Source organism: Galeopterus variegatus, unplaced genomic scaffold (genome assembly GCF_000696425.1).
Source record: "Galeopterus variegatus unplaced genomic scaffold, G_variegatus-3.0.2 Scaffold3970, whole genome shotgun sequence".
NCBI lineage: Eukaryota > Metazoa > Chordata > Mammalia > Dermoptera > Cynocephalidae > Galeopterus > Galeopterus variegatus.
The window spans coordinates 34,549-43,623 of NW_007730081.1; the positions used below are offsets into that span (position 1 = coordinate 34,549).

Genomic DNA, 9,075 nt, shown 5'->3' on the forward strand with positions numbered 1-9,075 from the left:
GAAGCAGAGCTCTAAACTATTTTTGCTGTATTTCCTTTTTATTATTAGGGACTTTAATTTTTTCATTTCTGCCTACTGTTTTGCCTTCCTCTTATAAATTACCATGGTTATCTTTTCCTCTCTTATCATGATGTTATTTATATATGTTCATGTGAACTATTAAAACATTTTGATATCTTTTAATTTTATGATTGATTTTTTTAATTTCAAATTTCCTACAGTGCTTCAAATTTTAGTATTATTCCTCCAAAGATAAGTTCAGATACTATTTCCTATTTTCTGAGATTTAGTTTCGATAAATTAAACTGCAGTCTATACGCAATGTATAGGCCGAGATGGGTCTATATCAATTTTCCCTGGGGTTATTTCTGCACCATTTGTTAAAGTTTTCCTTCTTCATTGCCCTGATGATGATTACATTCCTTACCTTCTACCTCCTTTTCCTGCTTGTTAAAATCCTGTCCATTCTTCAAAGTTTATCTCAGACACCAGGGCTTCATTAAATCTTTCCTAACATCTAATTTTCATGTTCTTCCCCTCACTGGAAATAAACGCTCTCTCTTTTAATTGCCACAGCACTATATGTAGATGGTTATCTCAGACACCAGGGCTTCATTAAATCTTTCCTAACATCTAATTTTCATGGTCTTCCCCTCACTGGAAATAAACGCTCTCTCTTTTAATTGCCACAGCACTATATGTAGATGGTTCTCATAATGCATTTTTACCTTGAGCATTTTAATTGCCACAGTAAGACTGGACATTTCTAGAGAGCACAGTCTTTTTCATCATAGCATCTCCTGGAATATGTATTTTGTTATTACAGTCATGCATTGCATAACCACAGTTAGGTCAATGATGGACCTCATATACTGTGGTGGCCCCATAAGATTATAATGACTATTCCATATAGCCTAGGTGTGTAGTAAGCTATACCATCTAGGTTTGTGTAAGCACTCTCTATGATGTTTGCATAATGACAAAATCACCTAAGTATGCATTTCTCAGAATGTATCCCCATCGATAAGCAACATGTGACTATATATACATAGTAGACTCTCTGATAGATATTCGGTGTGTGTTTGTGTTTATGTTTATATACAATTGGAACTATCCACACTTCTCTGTTCTCTTCCCCTGACTATATATCTGTATCAGTTTCACACAGTTTTAATTATTAATGAGAAAGACTGATCCTTCTCATCTGTTCTTCTGCTTTTTGAAAAAATTTTTATAGACTTGTGTGTTTCTGTTTCCCTGAATGAATATAGAATACTTTTTCAAGTTCTTAAATTAAAACTTATTCGTGTATTTGTTGGAATTTAATAACAACCCGCTTTTATATATATTGTCTGATCTGGGTCCGTGGTCAGTAGGCCCATTAATTCAAATGCTCTTTTCTGTTTCTAATATGGTTTTTAATATTGTTTTTTGTATGTCAAGGGGAGTTTAAACAAATTAAATTCACTTAGATTTTATCATATACCCAAATTAAGGAGGAATGTAGTCTAGGTTGCATAACCAGTTAGATTTATATACCATCCTTTGAAATACTGCAAAGATATAAACATGGCTGACAGAATGCTCTGAAGTTGTAGTTCTTATATTTTATGTTTTTGTGGAGACAAAGAAATTTTAACACTTACTTGGAGAACCTCTAGGTTTGTAGATTTTAGGTACCTGGATTATACAATTTAAACATTATCTTATATTCACTATTTATGACCTGATACTTGATTTCTAAGAGTGTTTTATGTCTTGATTTATTAAGATTCAGGATAAATTGAATTTTTCCCTATGGTTTTATGTGAGTGGCACTGGTTTTTCTTTGTGGTTTATAATGGTGGCCTGCCAAGCCACTTGTTTATTTTTGGGTGGCTGCAGTGGGCCTTAGGGAAGGAAGTTTTGTCTTTGGCAGAAAAAGCAAAAAAGTGTTTATTCATTCTATTTGTAGTAACACTGATCCAAGAGGAGCTTTTGAGGAAAACCAGAGTGGTTAGGCTTTGAACATAAATAGTTCCCATTTGTGTCCTAACTGATAGAGAAAAGTGAAAGGTAAAGGATTAATAATATAATATAGACAATGCAAAGTTTTACAGCAGAAGTTAGAGACTGATGGTTCATCAACCAAATATAGCCCTCAGACTGTTTCATTTGACCTACTACTGAGTGTTTCTCAAACTTACTTCATTAGTTGCTAACATCAAGAATCTGTTTCTCATTGGATCACCTGCATTTTTAGCATGGGATGTTAATAGCAGTGGCACCATTTAGATAAAACATACACGTCTATTTGCCCTCGTTCGCACTTCTGTCTGCAGTGGGCCCAGTCAACCCCACAGGCATTTAACTTTGCAGCCTCTATCGTAGAGCTGAATACAAAGGAATATTAGATCTAATACTACTAATGCAGCTGAATCTTACAGGCTATGTATAGTAGGCATGAAGATTTTAGATAGGGAATGTTTGGGTGGAATATGGGGTGTGCGAGAAAGAGTAGTCGAAGGGGAATCCAGAGTTTTTGAAGCAACTGGAGATATAGAGTTGCCGTTAACTGAGATGGGGAGGCTGCATGCAGGTAGATCAGGTTTGGGGAGGTTAGATGAGGAGTTAAGTTTCAGGTATCTTTTAGAACATTTCATTGGAGATATTGAGTAGGCAATGGCTATGTGAATGTGGAGTTGGAGAGAAATGTCTAGACTGGACATAAATTTGAGATATATAGATGATAAATAAAGCCACGAGTTCTGGACATGGCAGCCTTCAAGAGTTTGAGAGAAGAGGAGGAGATTAAGAGAGGAGGTCAAGAAGGAGCATACAGTGAGGTAGGACAAAAAGGAAGGGAGTGTGGTATCCTGGAAGGCAAGTATCTTAACCTGGTTTCATCCCCAAAGCAGAGCCTCAGACAGGGGCTTTCTTTCTAACTTTTCTCTGCGAAGACAGTAACAGTATGCCTTTGGGTGGGAAGAAGAGGATGTTTATCTACCATATCCCATCCCCCACTGGTTGAGGGCTGCCCATGGTGTTTACACCTTCCCACTTTCAGGTTGGTGTATATTTCTGGATGGCTGAAGCATTCCTCCTGTAGGCATCTCTTACTTCTCTTGGGCAAAGCCCGGAGGAGAAAGTGAGCCACAGATAGTGCAGTCAAAGCAAGGTTCCTCAGCTGGTGTGAAAACATGAGGCTGGGCACAAGAGGTGTCCTCTACAGCCCACTCCCCTTGTACCCTCCATCAGGTGCTGGCCACAGTCTTTCTAATAGACAGAACTGGAGGGTTAGCGGAACAGTGTTCATCATTTTACTTGACCACCCATTCTAGATTTTCCTCACCTTCAGCTAAAACTTCAACAGGTTGGGGCTTTTTCCTGATAGAATGACCTAGACCTTTCCCAAGGGACCAGTGCCCTCAATTGCTTTATCCTTTTCATGCCATAGTTGCCGCACCTGCCTATTTAGAGTCATCACTGGGCATGGCAACACCAGTGGAATCTCCTAGGTTCTTTGTATGCTCCCTCCTGTCCCCATTGTGTAACGTGATGATTGTCAAGGTTGGTTTACTGCCCTCCCTGTCCCCGCCATATGGTAATTCCTTAGCATGCTTGTCCAAAGTAAGGAGTCCAAAATGACCTGTGATAGTTATTGCTTCAGAGTCTGCTGAACCCTTCCCATGTCTCCTGGCAGGAGCCCCTCTCTGCTCACCGCTCCCAGAATGAGAAAGTCTGATTCAGTGGAGCCTAAAGTTGCCGATTCTCCTTTCATCTGTTGGTTCTTTTTTTTAAAATTTTTATTTTTTAAATCTGTCAGAGGCAGAGCACCACATTTCAGCCTTTGGAAGACGTGTGTCAGATCATTTACCATCTTGGAAGGCAATGCCCCATCCCCTCAAGATGTTACCTAGCACTTTTATATACAGAAATTGTGTGTTTGTTAAATCCAGGACTCTTGGGTTATAGAATAAACAATTAGGGAAAGAAATTTTCAAATAAAGGTGATTGGTTTCAGTAGTCAAATGTTTCCTGTCACTATGTGAACTAAGCTTGTTTGTTATAGTGGCTATAGTTGCTCTTGGTTGCAAAGTTATAACAAACTCTTGAAGATTTCATTTTACCTAAAATTGTTTTAGGCTTGGAAATAGTAAAATCAATCCTAGAGAGGACTTTCTGCTTCACTTGAGTTTTGCCAGATGTGCTTCTGGCAAATAATAGGTTATTGACATGGAGTAAGGATTTTTGTAACTGGAGTTAAATGTTTTTAATACATTGAAACTGAATGAACCTAAACTGTGATAAAAATGTATAAATATGCCTCTTTTGATGATTTTAGGCCCCTGTTAAAAGAATACTTGCTAATTTTTCTTCCCTTATTTCTTGCTTCAGAAGCTGTGATAATTGTGTACTTTCCTTGGTACATCGTTAGTCTTTGTGTGACTTGAGTGTGACAACTAGGTTGTCTTCTTTATTGTTTTCTAGAGCTTAACATGATGCCTGACTCTTAATAGGACCTTCATAAATAGTGATTGAGTTAATCCAAGGAAATAAACATATATATGTATGTATGTATAAAACATGGATGTGATAGCATTCACAAATTTTATTATTAAAGTTAGCTTTATTAAAAGCTTGTTTAAAAGTGTAATAATGTTTTAGACTTTCTTCCTTTTTTTTCTTTAAACAGATAGAAGGAGCAGGACACAATCACCAGCACTGGCTGAAGGTAAATATGTCTTTGGGGAAAATGATTTTTCAAATATAAATGAAAAGTTCTGATTTAAATAAAAACCTACACTGGCTAAATATAATTTAAGGAAAATGTTCTATACACAATACTGAACTACTAAAAATGTTTAGGAAATACTCTATTGTTTAATTTCTGGCTTAGAATAGGAAGTAGTGGGGAAAATGTAAATTAATTAGAACTTTTTTTTTACAGCTTTCTTTCAGTTGGAGAGGTAATGTGTTTTTCTTTGTGTTCTTTTTTAAGTCATTTTAGCTATCACTAGTGTAGTTGATTAAGAAAAATCTAAACCATAATTTTAGTAGTTTAAAATATTTAATTTTTTCATTGGAAACTAGAAGGGAAGACACTTGTACACATTATCTTAAATAAGAATTCTACCTATTATTGTTTTTGGCTCTTTTTTTGAATCTTAGGAGTAAAGAATACTTAACCAAAAAAGTAGTTACTGATAAAGTGTCCTGAGTACTTAAACATATGTAATCCTGCAATTATTTTAATTATAACAAGTTAATAGGTAATTCTACCTATTATTGTTTTTGGCTCTTTTTTTGAATCTTAGGAGTAAAGAATACTTAACCAAAAAAGTAGTTACTGATAAAGGGTCCTGAGTACTTAAACATATGTAATCCTGCAATTATTTTAATTATAACAAGTTAATAGGTATTTGAAATTGTAATTTTTCTATAGGTATATTTTGTGTTTTTCAAGTGAAAATGATCATCTTAAAATCCCTTTCTGTGCTCTTCCAGGTCATAAACAGGGTATTTACATTTCAAAATTAGCCAGTCGTCTTATTACAGCTGATAGGACAGTTATCATGACGGTCCTTTAGAACTGTCATCACCTCACTTACTCTGTATGCTACAGTGCAGGGCTTCTTGATCAGGTTTTGTGCCAAGGATCTCTTTGGTAATCTGGTGAAGTCTGTTAATCCTGCCTCAGGATAATGATTCATGATTTTATGACATAAAATACATAAGATTAAAAAGGAAACCATTATATTAAAATCTTATTAACAAATATTAAAAATATAAATTTGTGATAGAGTAATATGTGTGTTTCTTGTATTAGAGAATATAAGCTTTTAGGAGCAGACTATTTGCTGTAATTTTTTTTTTTTTTTTTTNTAAGAAAAATCTAAACCATAATTTTAGTAGTTTAAAATATTTAATTTTTTCATTGGAAACTAGAAGGGAAGACACTTGTACACATTATCTTAAATAAGAATTCTACCTATTATTGTTTTTGGCTCTTTTTTTGAATCTTAGGAGTAAAGAATACTTAACCAAAAAAGTAGTTACTGATAAAGGGTCCTGAGTACTTAAACATATGTAATCCTGCAATTATTTTAATTATAACAAGTTAATAGGTATTTGAAATTGTAATTTTTCTATAGGTATATTTTGTGTTTTTCAAGTGAAAATGATCATCTTAAAATCCCTTTCTGTGCTCTTCCAGGTCATAAACAGGGTATTTACATTTCAAAATTAGCCAGTCGTCTTATTACAGCTGATAGGACAGTTATCATGACGGTCCTTTAGAACTGTCATCACCTCACTTACTCTGTATGCTACAGTGCAGGGCTTCTTGATCAGGTTTTGTGCCAAGGGTCTCTTTGGTAATCTGGTGAAGTCTGTTAATCCTGCCTCAGGATAATGATTCATGATTTTATGACATAAAATACATAAGATTAAAAAGGAAACCATTATATTAAAATCTTATTAACAAATATTAAAAATATAAATTTGTGATAGAGTAATATGTGTGTTTCTTGTATTAGAGAATATAAGCTTTTAGGAGCAGACTATTTGCTGTAATTTTTTTTTTTTTTTTTTTTACAGCTTAGAATTGTTATTAAAACAATCATCTAAATTATAACAATCCTCTGGAATACAAAATAGCCTTCCAAGGTCTGGCTTTGGCAGGAGGCGGCACTCTGGCTCCACAGACAGAAGTGCCTTTTGACATCTTCAAAAACAGATGGAACTTCCCTGGAAGCCCACAGGGCAGGTTTGGCCCCAGGGCAACTAGGAGTGGCTGTTTCCCTGCCAAGGCTGTTCCTTCCAAGGGCTGCGAGGCCCCAGCTCTGTTAGCGAGGAACACTTTGTCACCATTGCTGGTTGTGAGCCTCTGGACTTGTGGAAAAAAAGAGAAAGAAAAGAGAAACCTGTCCCCAGGTTTACAAAACATAGGCACTCAAGAAGGGTTATGCAGTGCCACAGGGTGTTTTCTAGGGGCTGGCGGGTACATGAATTATTGAGTGGATACCACTGGTCAGAGCGCCACTGTGGCTGAGGTGGGGCCTCAGTCAGGATGAATGAGGTGGCCTGTGCCCGAACAGCTATAGGCCAATAGCTCGGCCTCACGGAGTGACCTGAGCTGGGCAGTGACTTCAGGAATGGTTTCTGCCTGAGAGCCATCAGCAGCACCTGTAATGAAATAATCACGGTCAGGGCCCTGCTCTCAGTGGACTTCAGAGACTTCCTTACAACTCCCTTGTCCTAAAAATGTTCACTTTAAAAGAACACAGCCACCTTAGCCACAGGCTCAAGCCTTTGAAAACCAAGCACTTCTTTCATTCTTTCTCCTTCTACTGCTGCTCAAGACCATTCTGGGGACCACCATCCCCTCTGCCTTATTGGTCTGTGGGAAGGTGCCCAGGCTAGCTCTTTCCCCCAAGGAGAGCTGAGTGCTCCTGGCTGAGCAAGATGTTGCCAGCCCTCCCTGGTGTTTGCTGTAATTTTAAATAGTAAGTCTGCAACATTTGTAATATGAAAATACCTGTGATTTATAGTAATGACAGATTTATAGGTATTTCTAATACTGCTGTGGTTTGTTTCCTATAATATTGAATGAAGGAATTGCTAATTTTCCTATAGAGGTTAGTGAAGAAGTTCTCATCAAAATTCACAGATCACTGAATTCTCTCTTTGGACCCTGGATGAAGAATCTCTGTTAGTGAAAAGTCAGCTAGACCTTTCTTTTTCAATCATTCTTGAGTAAGTGTATTTTTTTTTAATGTTCTGTGTAACCTTAAGGAAGTAGAGTTACACATCTATTCCTTAAAAGTAACCTAATGGTGTAAGGCGGAAGTTTGTGAAATAGCTTTGAAGAACTTGTTTGCTTCTCAATAATAACAGAAACAACATATTTTGTGGAGACGGGAGTAGAAAATAAGTGTTGAGCCTTGGAGAGAGTGCCTGCTTTAAAAAAAGTCACATTCTAGTTGAAGGAACGTGAAGTAAACATGTAAAAAATATATGAATATGATGTGCCAAAAAGTTTTAGCAAGAGAAATGTCATAATTGCCATAGGAAGGATACAAATAGTAAGTGCTCTTATGCTTGTGTTCTGGAAGTACAAAAAAAAAGGTACAGGCTTGCAGAAAGTGACCAGGTGTTTTTTGCAATTCCTTTAGTAGTATGAACTATACAATGATCACGTGCCACCCTAAGCTAGGAAGAGCCTGGCGTGGTGTCCCTAAATTCCAATGCTGTCCAGTGCCTGGTACCTGACTACAAATAAGGAGAATGGCAGGTCTGTTGAAGTTTGGTTGATAACAAAAACAACATTAACATTTGTTTTGAAGGGGATATAGGGTATATGACTTTTGTTTCTGGTTTTTTTTGATATTATGGTGGTGTTGGTATTTGATTGTATGTGTCAATGTGGTCTGGCCCGATGCCATATTTTAAAGATGTTCTCAAAAGCTATACTGCTAGATCATTGGATTAAGCCCTACTTTTTTACTAATATGGTGCTTTTCCCAAGTTACCAATCTTCTCTAGTCCTCAGTTCCCGTCTTTCATAAAATTAGGGAATTGAGCCACATGGTTTCAAGTCATTTCACAAACCCTTTATTCTGGGCTCAGGTTTTCTATCCTTTCTCATCCCCTTTTACTTCCTTCTTTCCTCTTCTCCTTTCTCCCTCCTAGCAACTTTAGGTATATGATAAAAATATGCAAAGTAGTTTATTGATTTGAACTTTGGCTTATGTAAATATTTCCCATTTATATGCTATGTGAACCTTTAAAAAGCTATAATAACTAGATGGCATACTTAGTTCAAAAAAGTTTATATGATAGACACATACTGCATTTGGTCTTAGTAATAGTTTCAAATTTTTATTTAAAATTAATATACTCCATAATACTGAGAAAATAAGTTACCTCCGATTATTGTGAATCAGCCTTTTTTTTTGTAAATCAACTTTTATAGTGTTATTTAGTCAAAAGTATTGTCATTTGAAAATAGTTATGGAATATGCTTTTTAAATTTACCAAGGTGATTTGTCTCTCCAACTGGAGTAAAATAATGTTTTTAAAAATAATGTAATG

General features: G+C 36.1%; 1 protein-coding gene across 1 annotated transcript in view; it reads left to right on the forward strand.

The window, feature by feature from the left end:
* FAM49B (family with sequence similarity 49, member B) overlaps positions 1-9,075 on the forward strand; it is an 88,737-nt gene that overhangs the window by 30,342 nt on the left and 49,320 nt on the right. Inside the window, exon 2 of the mRNA XM_008586383.1 lies at positions 4,676-4,714. The gene's annotated coding sequence lies outside the window, so the exon portion shown is untranslated. The remainder of the gene's footprint in view (positions 1-4,675; positions 4,715-9,075) is intronic.